Raw genomic sequence first — 22866 nt, 5'->3', positions numbered from 1 at the left:
TGTTTTCAACTTTTGAAGTTCATGAAACGAGATGTACAGATCTGAAGAAGGAGCCCAAGCATAACATCGCCTTAAAGGTAAAAATAGATGAACCAGATTTTGAATCTTCCCTCGATGATGACGAAACGATGTTCATGGTAAAAAATTTTAAAAGTTATTTAAAATTAATAGATTTAATCAAGTGCAGGGTAAAAGAAGAAAAAGAAAGGCAAGATGCTACCACTACAATGAAGAAGGGCACGTGAAAGATAACTGTCCAAAATTGAAGAGCAAGGACAAGTACAAGGAAAAGAATAAGAAGTTAGCCCAGAATAAGTATAAAAATCTAAAGGCGACATGGGACGAAACGTCGTCCGAATCAGAGATCGAAGGCCTCGCCAGACTTGCGCTAGTGGCAAGTCACCAAGAAGATGAAGACGAAGCAAGCTCATCTGAAATGAGCATTGAGAGCATCAATGAAGGGGAAGCAACATTAGAAGAAAGCAGCACTTTAGGGGGACCTTAAGATTACATGATCGACAAGGTAAGTCAGGTATGGTCTCTACCTCCTGATAAATTATTTCAGTTTATAAAAATTTTGTCTTAACCGTCCTGTAAATTAGAAAGTAATAATAGAAAATTATCAAAAAAAACCAAGAATTAAAAGGAACCTTAGCCACATCTTGTCGACTAGAAGACTTCGACAAACTAAAATTAGAAAATAAAAAATTAAAAGGACAAATACAAAATTTTAAAAATACCGCATGTTTGCATTTTGTTCCTTCCAAACTTAGAAATAATTCAGGACTTAATTGATATTTTAGATATCAAAGGGGCAAGTTAGAAGATTATCACCAAAATATATCTCTAAATTTTTTTTTATTAATCCAGTAGGTAGGAACCTATATTAGGCTCCAAAATCATACCTAATTTTTTTTTTTTGCATGTCATAACTTTAATTGAGTTAATTTTTGTTGCTTATTTAGAATTATTAAATAAATTGTTTTACATAAATCCGGTTAGAAATTAATTTTTCTGATAAGATTTCATTATCATCCAAAGATTTTTTTTTTTTCAAAATTTTGACTTTTGTGTTGATTTTCTATGAATTTTTTTAATAAAATTTGTACTTTTCAATTTAATATTATTTTTCTGTGAACTTTTATCATGTTATCAAACAAAGTTTTTTTAAATTTTTTTTTTTTTTTTACCATTGTATGAATTTTCTGTGATTTTTTCTACAAAAATCATATTATAAATATTAAAAATTTGATTTTCGTTCATTTTTTTAAAAAATATTTTTTTTCTGTAAAAATATTTGTCCTATTAAATTTTCATAAAAATTTTCACTATTTTTTAGTCTAAAAATTATTTTTAAATTTTTTTTTCTGAAAATACATCTATATGTAGAAAATATTTTATTTATACTTAAATCAATTTGATAATTTAGTGAAATATTTTTCAGCCTTGATTATGTTTGTTTTTCCACTATACTTTTTTTTCAGAATTTTTCCATGAGTAAAAATATTTTTGAAATTATTTTTTTAAAACATTTATTATAAATTGTAAAAATCTTGATTTTTATCCCTTAGACTTTGGTTTAAATTTATTTCCAAGTCATTTTAAGCTTACCTCATTTTTGATGTATTCAAAGGGGAAGAATTAGAGATTAAGTCTAGGGGGAGGGTATACAACTTCTTAATTTTTGCATATTTTTTCCTAAATGCAAAATATGTATTTGCTAGTTTTCTATTATTTGTTTTTGGTTTACCCTAACTTAACTTAGGTTTGCTCACATCAAAAAGGAGAGATTATAAGTACCGTGTGGTAGTTTTGATATGATCAACCAAGTCAAATTAGGTCATATTGTGGTTTGATCCTTGTATCTAAGTATACAGGAACTTAGGAGTACAAGAAATTGAGTGAAAGACGCAGCTAGTGAGAATGACAGCATGGGAGAGAGTTGACGGGCTCGGTGCATCTGAGAGACGAGGCGCTGCGGAAGAGTATGCTGGCAGACAAGAAGGAGGTGCACGACGTGTTGGACTGTTGAGTTTCGCTAGAGGGGGGGGGTGAATAGCGATTAAAAATTTTCGTCGAGTACGCAGTGGAAAAAGAGTAAACGAAAAGAAAAAACAACGCTGACACAAGTCTTTTTACTTGGTTCGGAGCCTTTGTCAACTCCTACTCTAAGGCCCACACACAAAGGTGCTTTCGATAGGCAATCCACTAGCAATTCGAAGAATGTTACAATAATGACTTACAGAATGCTAATAAGAAAATAAATACCGACAAAATGAAAAGAAAGAAACTGAAGACAGCGCTTTGTCGGAGTAGCCTCGCAGCGTCGCAGGAGTAAAGTAGAGCGGGCAATTGTAGATCTCGTTGTGAGTTGATGTTTTGCTCCAACCTTCACCCTCCTTATATAGGAGGTTCGGGGCACCCGCATCCCTTCGGGGCGCCTTGATTGTGACGTAACTGAGCCAACCATGAAACTCCACGTGTCGATACCGCGAAGTGGATAACATTTGCCTCCGGGCGCTTGGACCTGCTAAAAGTGGATAACTTTTAAAAATGCTTTTTAAAAGTTTTTAAATAATTTTTTTAAAAGAGTTTTTAAAATGAGTTTTAAAAGTTTTAAAATAATTTTTAAAGAATTTTTAAAATGAGTTTTCAAAGTTTTAAAATAATTTTCTTTTAAAAGAGTTTTTAAAATAATTTTAAAATATTTTTTTTAAAATAAGTTTTAAAAGTTTTAATATAATTTTTAAAGTTTTTAAAATTATTTTTAATTTTTTTTTAAAAATAATTCTTAAAAAAATATTTAAAGTTTTTAAAATAATTGTTAAATTTTTTTTTAAAGTTTTAAAAAGAATTTTTAAAATTTAAAAAAGAATTTTTAAAGTTTTTAAAATAATTTTTTAAAAGGATGGTTAAATAATTTTTAAATGATTTTTAAAGAATTTTTAAAATGATTTTTAAATAATTTTTAAAAATATTTTTTAAAAGGATTTTTAAAATAGTTTTAAAAAGGATTTTTAAAATGATTTTTAAATGATTTTTAAAGAATTTTTAACATCTTTTTTTATTTGTTTAATTTTAATTTAATTTAATTTAATTTTAATTTTAATTTGATTTAATTAAATTAAATTAAATTTATTTTTAATTTAATTTAAATTAATTTAATTTAATTTAATTTAATTTAATTTTTTAATTTAATTTAATTTAATTTTAATTTAATTTAATTTAATTTTAATTTAATTTAATTTAAATTTATTTAATTTTAATTTTAATTTTAATTTAATTTAAATCTTTAGCCATCTCACCCGATCTAAATTTTCAATCAGGGAAACCTATAATTTTGTGAGATGAGTTAAGTTTAATTTTTAGGGTTTAGTTTAACTTTGTGTTAGATTTATGTTTAGATTTGGGCTCAGCAAACAGACATTTTTTGAATAAACTTCTGGCTATGGTGAGTCACCTGGACATCATTAGAGTAACCATGTATTCAAGGTTTTCCAAATAGTCCTATCCACTAAACTTAGTATAAAACTTTGGTCTAACTAGTTAGGATCCGTAAAGGGTAGCTTCAGTTAGTTCCATTTAGCTAAATGCACTAGGTCGAAGTCATATCTTCCTAGACATGCATAGACCAAGTTTCCCTAACGTACTATCATCGAAAACTTCACCAATACCATAAGTCAAGTTAAACTTTATCCCTTTTTACTCTAATCCTAATTGCCCTGTCGGGTAGGTTATTTTTTGGTTACCCTGTCGGGTAGGTTAGTTTTGGAGGTGTCAGTTATTCTGGAGCTTCCTCCTAAATTATTGTTTTTTTAAAGATTTTTGTATAATAAAAGTTAGTTTTAGTTAAGATTTAATGTTTAATTTGTAATTTAAATTTAAGTTTTTAATTTTGAATTAATTAAATTGATCAAAATATCCTTCAAAGAGTGTATTTAATATTTGAATTTTCTTCATTTAATAGATTATTATTAATGTTTAAGTTTTTATTAATTTTTAAATTTGAATTAATTAAATTATTTGAATTATATTTCTTTAAAGGTTTATCTTTTAACCTTTTATTAATTGTCAATTTTAAATTTTCTAGATTATCTTTGTTTAATATATTATCTTTAACATTTAATTTTAAGTTTGTTAAATTTAGTTTTGATTTTATCCTTATATTTTCTTTGTCTTTTAAGTTGATATGATTAGTTGAATTTATTAGATTATTCTTATCATTAAAATTTAATTTTTTATTAATTAAATTATCTTGAGTTTGGATAAGATTTTCTAGATTAATATTGTCAAGATTATTAAATAATTTATTAATTTTATCTAGATCAATATTGACCTTGTTATCTTTATCATTTGAATTTTCAGATTTGTTTAGGTTTAAATTTGAATTTTTAGATTTATTAATTATTTTTAGATTTTTTGTATTTTCTAAATTAATTAGATTTGTTTTATCAGATAATATCCTAAGGGTATTTTTGCAAGTATTGTCAACTACACTATTTTCACATATATTTTTAGAAACATTAACATGTATATTTTTTAAATTACTATTGACAGGGGTATTTTGGTAAACCCCTAATTCAGTAGGCTTTTCCGTTGGATCTGACTCGAGTCCGAATTTGATTTTGACTTGATCCTCTAGCTCCATGAGCTCCTCGTGAAGCTTGGTTAGACAAGTCCAAAACTCATGGGCATCTTTGACTTTTCCTCTCCTGTAATTAACTTTGTTAGGTAATAAATCTGAAACTAACTTTATTACCTTTTTGTTTGCTTCTGGGTTTTGTGTTGATCTTCTCAGTGCCCATCCACTATCAAAGTTATTCATGAAGATGAAGCTTTCCATCTGCATCCTCCACAAATTGAATTCATGTCTCTTGTACATCTCATATAGAGATGGTTCGTGAATGCTCCGTCCTTCTAGTTGGGTCATTGTTTACCTTGCACACAAAAAAAAAAAAAGGAATTCCAAGACTTGGTCGTAGATTAGTAGTGCAGGAGATAAGAAAAATATGCGTGAATATATATATATATATATATATATATATATATATATATATATATATATATATATATATATATATATATATATATATATATATATATATATTAAAAAATATTATTATAAATTTTTAAAAAATGCGATATTTCATTAATACCGATCAATGGTGAAAAGATTAAAATGATTTTTTCAAAAATATTTTTGGAGAGAAAAAAAGGCATAAGGATTTATTTTAAACACAAACGATATCTACTTTTCTTTAAAAAAAAAATCCCCTTGCTCGATTGATGGTTGCACCAATTTAGAGCGGTACCTGCTCTGATACCACTTGTTAGACCATTGAGTTTCACTAGAGGGGGGGGGGGGGGGGGGGTGAATAGCAATTAAAAACTTTCGTCGAGTACGCAGTGGAAAAAGAGTAAACGAAAAGAAAAAACAACGCTGACACAAGTCTTTTTACTTGGTTCGGAGCCTTTGTCGACTCCTACTCCAAGACCCGCACACAAGGGTGCTTTTGATGGGTAATCCACTAGCAATTCGAAGAATGTTACAATAATGACTTACAGGAATGCTAATAAGAAAATAAATACCAACAAAATGAAAAGAAAGAAACTGAAGATAGCACTTTGTCGGAGTAGCCTCGCAGTGTTGCAGGAGCGAAGTAGAGTAGGCAATTGCAGATCTCGTTGTGAGTTGATGTTTTGCTCCAGTCTTCACCCTCCTTATATAGGAGGTTCGGGGCACCCACATCCCTTCAAGGCGCCCTGATTGTGATGTAGCTGAGCCAACCATGAAGCTTCACGTATTAACGCCGCAAAGTGGATAACATTTGCCTCTAGGCGCCCGGACCACTCTTCTCCAGAAAGTCCTTTTTCTGCAAGAAAAAGTTAGTCCGAGGCAAAATGTAAATTATCCTGCAAAACAAAGTGTTAGTACAGTTTAGACAAACAGAGTATTAATTAGATTCCGTCTCTCCGAGACCGGAATCTAATCAAGATCTCGACTTAGAGTTCCGAAATGGTTCTAAGTCGGATCGGTGCCTAAGTTTCCTTCCCGGGAATGCGTCCTCACAGTCACTCTCCTCCAGTGACTTACCTCAACTTACCTGCCAGATGTCCGGTCAGCCTTTTGTCCCGTCTGGACTTCGTGCCAGCTATTCGGTCAGCCTGTTGACCTAGCTGGACTTCGTGCCAAAAGTTCGGTCAGCCCTTCGACCCATTTAGACTTTGTGCCAGCTATCCGGTCAGCCCGTCGACCTAGCTGGACTTCGTGCCAAATGTCCGATCAGCCCTTCGACCCGTTTGGACTTTGCCTGCACACTCAATCAAAGTGTTAGATAACAACAAAACTAACTTAACCTATTTTGTCATTCATCAAAACCTGAGTTAGAACGTTAGTGCTAACCTCACCAACACGACATTTCCGAGGGATGAGAAGCCGGAGCGGAAGGTTGCTCGAGAAGGATGGAAAATGGGTTTAGGCCGGAGCGGAGCGGAATGTTTTAATTGGCACGACCGTGTGGATTTGGGACACTGCTCTTGGGGCACGACCGTGCAATCTTGCACAGTCGTGCATGGCTTGGCTGCTGATCGTGGGGGGCACGACCGTGCAAGTTTGCATGGCCATGCATGGATCCCTCTCTGTTTGGCCGCACTGCCGTGCAAGAGTTGCATGGCCATGCACTGTTCTTCCTCTATTTGGTCACACGGCCATGCGAGGTTGCACGACCGTGTTCTCTGCCTCATTCCGGTGCGTCGACAATCACTGTTTTTGCTCCAAAAGTTGTCGACACAAAACCAAACAAAGAGTAGATCTCCGAATAAAAGAGTATTTATGATGAGTATATGATAAGAGAGACGATCATGCAAAGAATATATACGCATAAAGCAAGTGAATGTGCATTAAAACATGCATAAACGATCATAATATTTACGTACATTATGAGACATTACTTAGAAGCGTGCAGTTTATTACGTCAGGAAGATAAAAGTGATAACACGTGTCCGAAATCTATAAATAAGCATTTATGATAGATATAACAGGGTAGATCATGCTTGGGTTAGCGCCGCAGTGTCGTACGCCACCAATATTCTCTTTCTGTTGAAGGACCAATTAGCGAAGGGAAAATTTTGAAAGAAGTGTCTGGTTTCTTAGGTGTAATAAATAAAGGAGTCAGTATTAAATTATCACCCAAAAGGAAAATCGGAGTATCCGAACGGGTCGTAAGCCCGTCCGATCTTATAAATAGGACGGATCTCAAAGCTTGATTGATGTCATACATAAAATCTCCCATGTATTCATTCTGGGTATAGTCAAACACATAATATTACATATCCTTCTCAAGCATCAAACCTTAATATTACCACTAGTAATTTTACAAGTATAACTCTTGGACTTCCATAAACACATCAAACACTCTTGAACTGTTCTCCACCAAGTAAGGGAAGGGGAATATTTTGTCCGGTACTGTTGTTGATCGAAAAATCTGTCATCCGACAGAAGTTTATTTCCGTCTAGAGGTGCCAGATTGTTCCTCCACGCCCAAGTGGAAGTAGGAAATAGAATGCCAGCATGGGTGAGGAGAATAGGCTTACCCGGACTCTTGACGCTCGTGTGGCTCACCTCCTCAAACATGTGACTAAAGGGTCCACCCCCAATCTAATTTGATCCAACTCGGCTTGCAGAATATCCACCTTAGCCTGCAGCCGATCTAAATCTTATTGTTGCTGCGATATTAGCAGATTGTCTACATGGACCTTCCTTATTAATATAGTTATCTTTGAAGCATGCTGGGTCTTCAAATCATTTAACTTCTTAGTCTTGTGCTCTAAATCCCGATAAGCTTTGTCCCTTAGAAAGGCTTCTGACTGAGCTTGAGACTGGGTTGCCAACAAATGCACCTCCAACTCTCTTAGTTAAGAAAGAGGTGGGTCTAAAGCTTGCGTAGCATCATCTAAGAATTTCTCCCTCTCCAACAAAAGTTGCTCCTAGAAGGGAGGTTCTAAAGCCATGGCCCTCGGTAAACCTTGGGAGAAAGGATAAAACTACAAAAAACAAATGATAATGGGAAAGGAAGAAGGGTCACAACTCTATTTAACTCGCTAGAGGGGGTCACAGGATCACTGTAGAAGGGGTCACGAGATCACTATAAAAAAGGTTACGAGATCACTGTACAGGTGGTCATGGGGTCACTACAGGAGATAGCAAAGGAAATAAAAATAGATTCAGGTCTAGTCAGTCGGCTATACCTCCTTCGATTAGACTTCAACGGGAGACTAGTGATATAGGTTATGATAAGAGGACCTAGGGTAGCAAAGAGGAAACAGGATGATAAGACAAGGAAGGTCAAAAAGAGCAGGAGGAAGGTGAAGTGGTGCACTTAGGGATTACAGACCGATCGGGCAAAATAGGCTGCTCGAAAGAGGTCTGACTAGGCTAGATTGTTGTCATGTGCGCTGTAGGTAAATACCAGTCGAGAGTATAGAAACAGCGGACATATGAGTTCCGCAAGCTGAAATAGGCTGAGCAATAACAGCCGGTCGAATATAAAAGTATCTAGCCATATAATAAAGAACATGTTGCACTCGACAAGGAAAGACCGGTTGAGCGTAGTGGATCGGTCAAGCATATAAGGCCGGCAGGCAGAGATCGACCGAATATAAGAGACCGACCGAGTATGTGTAGTTGGTTGGGCATAAAGGATCGACCAAGTGTAAAGGTGCTTAACCTTAGGTAGTCCAAGACATGGTAAGGCCACCCCAGCGGATGAGTTTGGCAAACAAGGACTGATCGAGCATACATGCTCAGCCAGGCATTAATAACTGACCAAGTATAAAGGGTCAACCAAGCGTAGAAACACTTAGCCTTATGCGTGATAGAGTGTTTGGATACGCTAGGTAGGTTAATACTGGTCGACATTATATAACCGACCGAGCATAAAAGGTCGACCAAGTATAGACGCTCTTAACCTTACGTGCGACAACCCTTATCACGCATGGCGGATGAAAACCGACCGAGCATATGAATCTAGTAGGAAAAGCTTGATCGAGTGTGAATAACCGACCAGGTATAAATCACTGGTCAGGATTATGGTAATAGAAGATATTTTTATGTCAAGACTGAATGATTAATGAAGCATATGATATATGAACAACATGTGATTATATAACAACTCAATTGACTAGGCGGGAAATGGTTTTTCAAAGTTTCTGCAAGTATGCTAAACGATAAAGAAGGTACATCTGGGGTACGAAAAAGATTCCTTAAACTGGTTTTGTAGGTTGAACTGACGTCATCTCCTAACAAACTTTAACAAACCGGGGTCTACCTCATGGCTATGGAGGTTAAATGAGGTGGTATAAAAAGGAGAATCCTCTCCATTGGCCAGGGAGGCAAGCATACGCATTGTATCTGAATCACACCCTAATTCCATTCTCATTGTTCTTCTTCTTCCTCTCACCAGAAATTGATTTGAGTGTCGGAGGGCTTAGTCAGGGATTCCTACCCCGGTCTTAGGTCACTAACGCTTCGCTGGTTGGTCTTGTGGTGTGCAGGAGGAGCAAGTCATCCATTGGACCACCTAGCTTCTGTTAATCAGTGGTATTCTTCATCGGAGTTCTTCTTCCCACGGAGGTGCTTCGCCATCATTCATTCTACGAGGTAACACCTATAGATCCGCTTTAGTTTTCTCGGATCCTTTATTCTGCATCTAAGCTCTTGTGAGGTCCGTTGTGGTTTTCTCGGATACTCTGTTTATCGTCGTCGGAAACATCATTCATCATCGCCTATCATCGCCCAGTGCTTCATCCCGCAACTTTCAGACATGATCAATCATAACTGTTTAATGATTGTCTTTTTATTTTTTTATAATTAAAAGCATTTTTTATAATCAAAATCGACTAATGGATAGGGTTGTAAATGAACCAAGCGTTCGTGAACAAGCTTGGTGTTGGGTTTGATAAGTCCTTGTTTATGTTTATTCAATATGCATAAGATTAATTAAGCAAACATATTTGAACAACTCGTTAAATTAAACAAACAATCTTCAACACATATGTGTTCAGCTCGTTAACGTTCGTGAACAATATTAGTTAACAACGTTCGTGAACAATGTTAATGAATCATATTCATTAATAACTCTTTTAAGTATGCTAAATAAATAAGAAAATAAAATAAATAAATAACTTTGAATTATCAAGCTCAATAATCAATCAAACAACTAAAAGTTTCAAACAATCAAATAATCTTGAATTGAGAGTTCGATAATATCTAGACGAACCAAGCTCAAGCCAAGCTCAAGCCAAGCTCAAGCCAAGCTCAAACCAAGCTCGAATCAAGCTCAAGGCAAGCTTGGATTGAGAGATCGATAACATCTAAACGAACCAAGCTCAAGTCAAGCTTCAAACAAGTTCAAGCTCATAAAAAATAAACCAAGCCAACTAAAACAATCATTTCAAAAGTTTAGTTCATTTTAAGCTCGACTCGACTCAGCTCGATTACCTTATCAAACAAGCTTGAATATCTCAAAACTCGGCTCGGCTTAGCTCGGCTCGTTTACAACCCTACTTATAGATCTAGAAAATTAGGAATGACATGAAATAATCAGGTCTTATATATTTATTTAGTTCTCATGATTATATTCATATCCTCAAATATCATTTTCATATATCATATTGAGCAATAATTTTTTGTACAAAAATGTGTTCAAAAAATCTGATTCGTATTCAAAAAATTATTGTTTTCAATATGACTTATGGAAATGATGTATGAGGGAATTAATATAATTAGAAAAACTAGACAAACACATAAAATCTGGTTTCATATTATTTTGAACTCTCTAGGTTGATTAGTCAATTTTAATCGGCTTAGATAATGTCGTGTGTGTTTATCTAGTTTGCATGATTATATTCACCTTCTTAAACATTAATTTGATATACTATATTAAAAATAATAATTTTTTCAATATAAATCAAAATTTTTTAATTGATTATTATAGTGTAATAATTGATTCGGGATTTTACTCCACTGACGGACAATATCTCTAATGTAGCAATTGATAGGGTAAATATGAATGGAAAAAATAGATATGAAATACATAATTTGATATTTTTAAAAATTACCTATATAATTTAGGTATTCCCAAACTTTAGCTACTAAATTTAGTAATTTGCTGAATAAAATAACAGTATTCTCCATTTGATTGGAAACGAAGGCTCATTATTTTGATAAATAAATCACACAATATTTTCTCTCCCAATACTTTTTAATTATTTATACGAACAAGAACCGCCTAATTTTAGAATTTGTAAATGTCACGGTGGCCGCCACTCATAGACCGATCATAGATCGGATCCGGATCTGACTTGAATCCGTAACAAAGTCAATGAATCAGATACCTGTTGACTAATTCCAGAGTCGGAACCATCTATCGGCTTGATTACGATGCAACCCAATAACAAAAAAGAATGATGCTTCCTAAACACTGGAATCCTGATCTCTCGAGGGAGAGAGTTTAATATCCTAATCAACTACACCATAACATATTAATTTTTATCTATTGATAAATTATTTAATAAATATTAATATTTTTTTTGCTATATAATTATCCGTGAAAAGAGTAAAAAAATAACCTCTGTTAGAATATGTAATAGTTCGAGTAAAAGTAATTTCAATTATTAGACTGATAAATTTCATAGCTGGAAAAGTGGAGAGTTTTTATTTTTCTAAAATGCTTTTTAATTGTTATTTAGGATACTTTTATAAAATTATAGGGATATGTAATTAAATGAAATGTAAATCCTTCTTTATATACTTTTATAACTTTATAATTTTTAAATATTTTTAAAAATTAATTTTACCATTTAATTAAGAATATGAACATTAATAATTAATTTGGATGAATTCCAAAATTAAGTTACGTTGGGCTTTTTTTACTTTTTATATTTTTATCATATTGAAAATAATTTTAAGTTTTATTAATAATTGTTTCTTTTATTTTTTATATAAAACAATATGTACTGTCATAATTCTATTTAGTCCAAGATCTTAAGATTAAGATAAACTTTTATAAATATCTTGACTAACAATATTAGAAAGTATATTCTTCTAGGTATTTTTGGCTAGATCAAATATATCTAAGCTAACAATATCTTAGCTAACAATATTAGAAAGTATTTTTTTATGGGCATTTTGGCTAAGATCAAATGTAGTATTAGTTATTATTAGTTTAATATCTAATATTTATTAGAAATCAATTATAATAATTTTCCTTATATTACACTAAGGCATAGATATTTGAAGGCAGATCCGATCGTTTTTTGGGATCCAGGGGATGATCTTTTTGTATGCATTAGTGGAATGGATGTCTTCCACTTGTAAAATAGGTAGAAATCATTCATCCCTATCAATGCATGCAAAGGGACCATCCTCTGGATCACAAAAAACGATCCAAAGGATCTGATTCCTATTATTTGGGATCGGATCTTTGCACTAAGAATTTCTGATCCACCCTGAACCACATAGATAGTATAAAACTCTCCTCAATCTTTCTTCTGAACTTAACAAAATAAAATGAGAAGCATGAAAAAAAAGAAAGAAATTCATGATCCCTAAATTCTATTGCATGCAATAGAAATTTGCAGAAAAAGTAGTGCTGCAGGGACAGAAAAAACAAAGAAATTCATGCACGTTATGTAAAATACTGCTGATGGATTTTTAGGGATAGTAAAAGTGGCGGCTAAAGTAGTGCCTCTTAGAAATGAGAAAAAGTACGAAATTCATGCTCATATATATATATGCAAAACCTTTGCCTTGGGGAAAAGTGACTAATTTGATTTAATTTTCATGCTCCCTAAATTCTATGCATGCAATAGAAATTTGTAGCAAAACCAGAAAAAAAAAAATAAGGGAAAAGTGCCAAATTTCTAACTTTTTTTATGCTCCGTAAATTCTATTGCAGGCAAGAAATTTGTAGCAAAACCAGAAAAAAATAAGGGAAAAGTGCATCATTTGCGAGCATTTCATGCTCATATATATGCAAAACCACTCAAATAGTCAAATAGGAGAGGGAAGATAACAGATAACGACGTCGCGCACACAGAACTGATTCAACTATTCAACTGCTAACTCAAGTCTTCTAACCAAAGAAAGTGCCTCTTAGCTATTAGCTATTGGGAAAGTGTTCAGTCTTTATGAACCGCTGCAGTCGTTCACTTCCGCAAATTCAAGACTAGAAATCAAGATTTTGCTCTTCAATATTTGGAAAGAAATATAAGCAATCATACTCAATGAAGTAGTCCTTCATGGAAGAACATTGCGACGTCTCGCTTTAAAGTTCTGTTAGGAAATTCAATTAATATGAGTTGGAGGGATCCCTACAAGAATAGAATATAGTTAGGGAAGAGAAGTTAGGGAAGAGAAGAAAGGGATCGAACCTTTAGGTTAAGGATAATAGGCTCCACGCCATTCACGACTTGGAAAGAGGGATCGACCTGGTGCCAGCTAGCTTGGAGACTTGACTGAAATGTGAAACTTGCAGGAAGAAGCGAAGTCGAGGTACGAACGATAGTGGGGTTCTATTCCATTCTTGAAGTCTATTCTTTTCTTGTCTTGAATTGAAGTCTATTCTATTCTGTAAGTTAAGGTAAGGAAACTGAGGGTCACATTCATTCCAATCTTTCCTACTCTACTAATCTTGTAACAATGAAAGCAAGTGAACGCGAAAGGAAAGACAAAGAAATAGAAGTCATAGGCACAGAAGAACCAATGACCAATGGAAGATATGAAACCTAGCAACGTAGTTGAGGCAAAGGCTCGCGTCATCCTTCTAGTAAAAGAGAATGCTCATAGAAGCTATTCTTATTAAGCTAGTTCTAGTAAGCTAGTGCGTGTCGTAATAAAAGAGACTCATCTAAGCTAGTTCTATGAAAAGATACTCATCTAAGCTAGTCATCAAAGCATAAGCTAAATGGTGAGTGCCTCTATCTCTCTTATTTCAATTTCAAGGGTTTGGTTTCCAGGCTAAAGGCAAAACTCTTACTTAAAGAGGGGCAGGCCCTTACTTAAAGCTTAAAGAGGGGCACGCCACTTACTTAAAGCTTAAAGAGGGGCAGGCCTCTTACTTCCATTCAAGCGATCGTAGTGCTCGGGACGACGTCGACAAGGATCCCTGTGTCCTTTTCCTTAATGAGTCGAACGAATGAATTAAACTTAATGGTTTTAGTCCAACTTAGACTTAGGTAGAAATGAAATGAAATCAAATGAGTCTCCCTACAGTCAGTGAGTGGGGCCCGCTACGAAGGAGAGAGTTCAAAGGCATTTCGGAGACCGAAGCATACTATACTTATGGGACTCAGAACTAGGGTCTGCTGACAGGCGAGCTCGATACTAACTAAAGCTATCTCAATCCTCACTAGAGCTATGTAGTTTCAACTACAGATTATGAGTGCCAGCTATGTTCAACTATAGATTATGATCCCTTTCCCATGCATTCTAATTCGAGCAGAGTTCTTTCGACTACTCAACTCATCACCTATAGATATGGATGGTCTGAACCCCGAAGTTCGCCTTCCGGATCCCTCTAACAGAGTTTAGCTAACAGAGTCCAAGAAAGAAAATAGTTTAGCTAACACTAACAGAGTACAAGAAATGAGGTCTAGAGAAAGAGTTGAGGTCCAAAGTGTTGGATATTGGGGTCTTAAATGGACCAAAATGATTTTGAGGAAGGAAGTCATCAATTGTTGAAAGTCGTAATTGACTTCAAAATTGAAATCTACGATTCGCGTAGATAGATTTAGACTATTAATTTGCTCAAAATCGATTAAGGGTGAATGAGAAATTAATGTTTAAAGTCGGCCCAAAATAACATTTATTATTCATTAATAAAGTGCATGGGAGAATAGTCCCACATCTGAAATTCTCGATGTGTATTCTCTACTTATTAATGAAGATGTGTTAATGAATTTAACACAAAGGACAGGTGCTCCCTTAGCCCAGGGCGAGCAGGTGCTCGCACCTGTGAGCCCGCCACCCGCCACGTGCGCTCGTGCTGGCAGTACATATGCGGCATCCTCGTGGGCAAAGGGAGATGACTGGACAGTTGACTTAGGGAATGGATGGCTACCGTTGATCAACGTTGATCAAATAAGTATGATGGATCGCTTGTGATGCGATCTAGAGCGTTGGATCGCAAAGAGTAACGATCTGACGGCTTGGGATGAGACTTGATCTGAAGCATCGAATCAATGGATCCAGATCCGATGGCCGATGACAATAGGCGGGATCTGAGGGTCATAACTCCTCAGATCTGATGGATGAGATTGAAGTGGGCTTGGTGAAGGGTTACAACCCTTCAGAATGGATGATCTAGATCGATCCAGCCCAAGGAACACATCCACTCACCCAAAGTGTAACGACCACCCTTCTTACTACTACTACTCTCTGAGGATGACCGTACCACCCTTCTTACTACTACTACTCTCTGAGGATGACCGTTACTTAACTACTAACTCTACTTAACCGGTACGATTAAAAATCACATAGAAACCCTACCGAAAAATTTCGACAGAGTCTCCCCTGTACCGGTGACCTTAAACTGACATACATAACATAATATACACAGCCACAGGCGGCTGGAACACATATCAAACATACAAAATGAATAACATCACCACGCAGTTTAATGAAATCAAATCATGCAAGTAATGAATAGCGGAAACAAAATAAAAATATACAATTAACTAACAGCGGAAGACTAAATGACTCATCTAATACATTCTTAATAAATGACAATCTTAATAAATTCTTAAACTAAGTCCCAAGACTTCCATCCGCGCCACCTTGTCGCCTTCCTTGCTAAATCTTTTCTTTTCCTTTATCTGCAGTAAGAGGAAGTGCAATCTATATGTAAAATTTGCTTAGTAAGCACTATCTAACTCACAAAATCACGAATGTGTATGTATACGAAATAAAAACATGCTAAAACTGAATGCTAACATGTAAAGCTACTCATGCTCATAAATGGCTAAGAAATCAACTAACAGAAAAGCTAACATGTATAGCTACTCATGCTCATAAATGGCATGGACATCATACTAACTGATATACTAAACATGTATAGCTAATCATGCTCATAAACTAATAAAGAAAGCAAACTAACTGAAATGTTAACATATAAAGCTAAACATGCTCATCAACTAGCAAATAAATAACATGTAAGAACTAAACATGTAAAAGCTGCTAGCATAAAAGAAAACTCAGCTTGCTGATTTTAAAGGTGAAACTTAATTCATCTGTTCTAAACTTGTCCTTTAATACTTTATAGTTATGGAAAACTTACTTTACTTGTTCAAAAACTTATACTTATAATATTTCAAAATAATAATCAACTTCTTCTTGGGCCCGACAACTGTACTTACTATGCGCGCATCCCTAACTAGACCCGAGATAGCTGGTCCCGAATCTAGTAGGATTTGCTAGGTTATCTAAACCTAGGGACCGACTATGGGAGCCCAGCCCTACTGAGAGTCCTGCATACTAGGTTATCTAAACCTAGGGACCGACTATGGGAGCCCAGCCCAAGGACTACTGAGAGTCCTGCATACTAGGTTATCTAAACCTAGGGACCGACTATGGGAGCCCAGCCCAAGGACTACTGAAAGTCGAGTACAGTGCCACTGATAAAAGTAAAATACTTGTTATTTTTTAATACTTCTAATATATAATACCTCGACATTTTCTTTAGCACCTTGTGTGCCAAAATCTCTAAAGTCTTGACTTCGGGATCTACTTAAAGCCTTGGCCTTTTCCTTTCTTTTCTTTATCTGTCTTATACTTGTTAATACTTCTAAAAGAATTTAATAGAACTCTTATTCTTCTACTAGAATACATGGTTGTTCATGCTTGTTAAAATAGCAAATGAAAACTAGAAAATCTGCATATCATACAAGCTTAAACTAAATCTAAAACTTGTTAGAACTAAAAACCTTAAATCTTGCTACAACAGAACTAAAAGAAAGAGAGCAAGGAATGCATGCTACTCAATAATCTCTAGCTATTCCAAAGCTGTACAGTGTAATCCGAAAGCAAGGAAAACAAAGCACACTAATTACTCTTAAACTTTTAGCCGTTCTAATGCTGTACAGAGAATCTAAAGCAAGGAGAACATTATAATTCAATACTACTCATGCTATTCTAGTAGTAAGGAAACTACACATTCTTAACTAATAACACATAGGGAAAGTCTAACAACGTGCTAGAATAAAGAGAGATTATAACCTGCTGAACTGGAAATAAGAGCTTGAAAACTGAAGCTATAAAAACTAATCACCAACTAAAAGCTAGGGTTCGGATGGAAGCAAGCCTAAGCACAATCTGCTGACTAGAATTCGGATCATAGCCATTGAAACAACCAAGGTACAAACTGAAATCTGGCTTGCTAAACTACAAACTGAAAATTTGGCACAGCTGAAAATTTAAAAGAAACAATCGAATCCCCTTTAGGGATGCTACAACAGGACACTAAAAAGGAGCATTCAAATCTGAAACTACTAGCAGGTTCCGTAAAGCACATTCCGAAAGCAAAGAATGGAAGCCAAAGCTCGAAACTACAAGTCTAAATCTGATCAACATTTCGAAAGAAACAGGTCTACTGAAACGTCAACGATCAAAGCTTAAGACTCCACAATATGGACTTCCCGAAACTCAACCAGTGAGAAGAAACACGGCACATAAAACTCAACCAAAAGCCCTAAATCTGTGATTGTAACCACACCCTATCTCAACCTCCTATAAAAAACTCACGGCAGAAAATTCAAAGGGAATCACTGCCCCATTCGACAAGCTCCGGAAAAATAGAATGCTAACAAGAAATCCGAAACACATGTCGAAACTAAACAAAAAGGAACCCAAATTGCAACTACTCAGCAATACATGATCCGAAACACAAGAAAAACGATTTGCGGCAGCAACCCTAATCTAACCTTCTTCACAGAACAAGTTCGGAACACAAAAGAAATAGAAATCCGAAGCTATCCTACTGCAGGTGAGTAAGCGACTTACCTTCGTTTCCTTGACTCACAGTCGAAGGAGGAACCTTCTAGTGCTTCTAGGGTTCGGGCAACTTGAGATTTCTGACCTCCTCTTGTGCTCACCGACCCTCCTCGACGAAAGGATCACGACGGTTAAGAACCACCTCGAGTTAGCCACCCGCCGCCCGCCGGAATCGTGCCCTAGCCGCGGCTTGTTTCTGCCCGAGCTGCCTTTGTCGCGCGAGAGAGGAAGGGATCGGGAGGGAAAAGGATTAGGTTTAGGTCACGGGAAAATTAAGCCTTAAGTTCTCCTCTTTTATAATCTCCATATTCTGTTAACTTGTTAAATAAATTTTCTTATCTATTCTAAACAAAACCGACGGCTGGATCACTTGGTGGACTGCGTTCTGCTTAAAGCCCAACTCGTGGGTTCGAATCCCAGCTGCAACCCTTTTATTTCCTATTATTTACTGTTCTTAACTACTACTTAAATATATATCGCTCCATATATATTTAACAAAATTTGCTTAGCTCGGTTGGTTGGCTGACTTTGGTTAGAGTCTAGTTCGGTCCGAGATCTTGGGTTCAAAACCCGACCTTAACACTTTTTATATATATATATATATATTTTAAAACTTCTTTCTCTTGGTAAAAATACCAAACGAACTCCAAAAATTACATAAAAATACTCTAAAAATCTCTAGAATTTTTCTATGGCATTTCCAGATTTTAATAAGGTCTTTTAGGATTCCAAATCATGAAATTTGGGGTGTTACACAAAGGACACTCAACCTCTTCTTTCAGTATAAATAGAACCCTCCAGATGATGGAATATTAACTCAATCCTCTCTTCTCTTCCTCAAGCATTCATCTCATCTTGTGCATTCAAGAGTCCAAGAAGTCTACTAGAAGGTTCGCTGGTCTCGGAAATCGGAGTGCTACGATTCCGAGACGTTCGTCGTCGTTGTATCTTGGGAACGAATTGCAACAATCCGTTAAGCACCGTAGCGGAGCAATATCGTTTACGGAGATAGTGTCGAACACTAGCCTCGACGATCAGTTTGCATACTCCAGAAGCTACCCGGGATTAACACAAAGTTCAAGATTAAAGAAAGAGTTTCGCTTTTCTAACAGAAAGAGTTTAGGTCTAGTAGTTGCAAGAGAATCTTTAGTAGTTGAAAGAGAATCATTAGTATATATAGTACGACTGTCTATAATACTAGTAGTGTCTATACTCAAGTATAGTATACTAAAACGAAAGGAAAGTATAAGTATATAAAGGTAGGTAAAGAGCTCATGTTCATCTTTCCCCCAAGGTAGGTAAAGAGCTCATGTTCAGATGTCCCACGACTTTACTTCTCAACCTGTGGAAGTCAGTGTGAAAAGGAATCGAGCAGGTCTATGTCTATAGAGGAGGAACTCTCAGTACGCGTGTAACAAGATTCAGTTCAGCGATGGAACTCTCCGTACTCGTGTAACAAGAGAGACGAGATTGAGTTCAGTATAGGTAATAAGTATCTGTAACAAGAGTGGAGTTCAGTATAAACTAGAAAGTCAGTTCCAGGCTATAGAGTAGGGGCCCTACGATCGCATCTTATATGTCTACGATCCTCCACGATCACATCTTCGATCCTCTAGCTATTCACTAGGAGGCAAGGCACTCACACAACAAACAATGGTAGCTATAGAAACCTCGCTTAATCAAAGTAATAGGCACTCGCACACCAAACAATAACAATGGTAGATATGATCAAACCCAGCAACGTAGGTCTAGTCGAGATATGAAATGAATTCAACTTAGTTCTCGATAGTCAAACCGATTCCAATCTACTTTAAATTCAACTTTATATTGGGAGATTCCAATCTACTTTATATTGATATATTGATTGAGTATATTGGGAGTTTGATTGAGTGGGAAGCTAAGCTCATTGTTTAAAGCTCATTATTTACGTTAAGGTAGTTGATACGTGATGTGCGTAGATTATATACTCTTTTATGCATGTTTTTACGCACATTTACATACTTTGAGCATGCTTGATCTATGCATTTTTATACTTCCAGCTTTCCTTTTAGCATATTTACTCTTTTGGTTCGCAGATTTGCTTTTTGTGCATTTTCTGTAGACAGGAGTCAAAATTGGTGAAGATTGTGTGTCCTCGGGCAAGCTTGGAAGGAATTGAAGGGAAAGAGCATCAGGCCGTGTACCACACATGGCCGTGTAGTTTTAATAGGAAGGGAAGAGGACATGGCCGTGTGAATCTCACACGGCCGTGTCTTGATTTGAAGAAATCAGAGCAGATGCCTTACATGGCCGTGTAGATCTACACGACCGTGTGAGGTTTCCAGAGGCTGGTGGTGGCTGTGCATCACACGCACCGTAGCATTTCCGAGAATGAAGGGTCCCGGCCGTGTGGATCTACACGCTTGGTTGCTTTAAAGAGAAGAGAGCTAGGCCGCAGGAGTCACACGCAGCTGGCAGAGAAGGAATGGACATGGCTGTGAATCTCACACTAGTGTCATGTGGGCCCGATTTCTCCTCTATTTAAACTCTCCTTCATGAATTGAAAGGGATCTCCCTTTGGGAGAAGGTAAGATTTGGTGGTTTCCTCCCATTCTTGGGAGGATTTCAGGCGATGGGGAGTTCTTGACGATTCCGACTCCGGAGCGAGGATTGGATCCAAGACGAGTCTTCGTAGATAAGTTTTCTCTTTCCCTTTTCTTGGTTTCTTGGATTGGGGATTTAAGAAATACTTGTAATCTTTATTTCTTCGGGTATTCTTCCTCGATACATGGAGTAGATCTTGTATTCTAGGATTAAGGGAGTATTTGTATGATGGATTGATGTAATCTCTTATGGATTTGCCATTTTCTTGTTTCAATGACATTGTCTTGCTTGTATCAATTAGATCTTGAATGATTAATGGTGATTTGTGCTTAATTCTCATTCTTGATGGATTGTTTGGATTTCTTGTGGACTTTGTAAAGATAAACTCTCACTCGATCATCCGAGGGATCCACGTGACAGGTGCAAGCCCGTGTAAGGACGTTTGAGAGATAATCTTGAAGAGGAAATAGGAATATTCAAGAGAGTAGGATGGATCTTGTGATTAGTTTCTTGTATCTTGATAGATTAATAAGTTGTGGGCTTCTACGTTGATATCCGAGGAAGGCATAGTAATAGGTGCGCTTCTGTGTAAGGACAACGTAGGTTCACGTCTAATTGATCATATTTAGATACATTTCTCAGTCCTTAGCCGGTTATCTATTGCAAGAGAGAATCGGCAACTTTCTACAAGTGTTTGACAATTGAGGGATAAGAATTGGTGAACCATTTACATCCAAGAAATCTTACAAAGAAACCGAAACTCCTAGAATCCCCCTTTATCATAACCCAAAACACTAAACTCTTGTTTGTTGATCTTTAATATTAGATTTGTTTACCTTCACTTTGCATTTGAAACAATTGGATAGTTGTTTAGCTAATTCGCATTGAGACATTTCTAGTGCTTATTCCAGTCCCTGTGGATACGATAATCTTTTATATTACTTGCGACATTTCCGTACACTTGCGGAAAGTAACAAGTTTTTGGCGCCGTTGCCGGGGACTGCGCTATAACATTAGGAATTATTAATTGAGTTAGACTAAACATAACATTTGTTTTCCTTTCATATTGCATAGTTGTAACTAATCATTAGATTTCTGTTTTTACTTTCTTGTATAACTTTTACTTCTTGTTAATTCTTTTTGTACAAATTCAATTCTGCATTTTTGATTCTTTTATTTTTCTTTTTCTGTTGAATTGTCATTTGCTATCTTGTTCTTGTGTATGCGAAGATCTAACTTTGCAGGGGAATTCTTTCCTTTTGACCCTGAGATTGACAGAACTTTCCATAAAAGAAGAATTCTGCAAAGGCAAATTGAAGAACAGGAACATTTGAACATGGCGAATAGACCACTCAAGGATTATGCAGCACCTTATGCAAGAGGTTTTCGATCTAGTATTTCAAGACCTTCAGTGGAAGCTAATAACTTTGAGATCAAACCCGCAATTATATCTATGGTGCAGCAGAACCAATTTGGTGGAGGACCTCATGAAGACCCCAATCAACACTTAGAGGTCTTTTATGAAATATGTGGTACCATGAAAATGAATGGAGTTCCTTCAGAAGCAGTTAGATTATTATTATTTGGGTTTTCTTTAAGAGATAGGGCAAAACAATGGCTGAATTCTTTGGCCCCTAATAGCATCACCACTTGGGAGCAGTGTGAGCAACAGTTTCTTGATAAATTCTATCCACCAAGCAAAACAGCTCATATGAGGAATTTAATTGCAAGCTTCAAGCAAACTGACTCAGAATCTCTTTTTGAAGCATGAGATAGATATAATAGTATGCTCAGACAATGCCCACATCATGGGTTGGAAAGATGGTTAGTGTTGCACACTTTTATAATGGTATCAACTATCATACCAAAGTGTCCCTTGATTCAGCTGTTGGAGGGGCACTTATGAACAAAAGTTTAGATGAAGCCGAAGAAATTATTGACAGTGTAGCACAAAATCATCATCAATGGGCAAATGAAAGAAGTGGTGGCTATTCTTCTGTAAACCCAACAATTAAAGCATCAGGGAAGTTTGATGTAGATGCGGTCACTCTTTTGTCTGCAAAATTGGACGCTCTTACAAAGAAATTTGAGAATATGGGGACTAGTGCTAATATGGCCAATGCTATTAGTACATCTTGTGAAGTATGTGGGAGTTCAGAGCACTCAAATGACTCATGTCCATTGGGAGCTATCATTGCACAAATCAATCAACTGGAACAATGTGATGCAATCATGAG

At 35.8% G+C, this 22866-nt stretch overlaps 1 non-coding gene across 1 annotated transcript; it reads right to left on the bottom strand.

The window, feature by feature from the left end:
* Window positions 1-22338: 22338 nt before the first annotated feature.
* On the bottom strand, window positions 22339-22444 carry LOC121988203. The gene has a single exon (XR_006113940.1). It is a non-coding gene; the product is annotated as a small nucleolar RNA R71 (small nucleolar RNA).
* Between the last annotated feature and the right edge of the window lie 422 nt (window positions 22445-22866).

The sequence above is a fragment of the Zingiber officinale genome, chromosome 5B (genome assembly GCF_018446385.1).
Source record: "Zingiber officinale cultivar Zhangliang chromosome 5B, Zo_v1.1, whole genome shotgun sequence".
NCBI classification, from domain to species: domain Eukaryota; kingdom Viridiplantae; phylum Streptophyta; class Magnoliopsida; order Zingiberales; family Zingiberaceae; genus Zingiber; species Zingiber officinale.
This window is presented reverse-complemented; position numbering and strand designations above follow the sequence as displayed.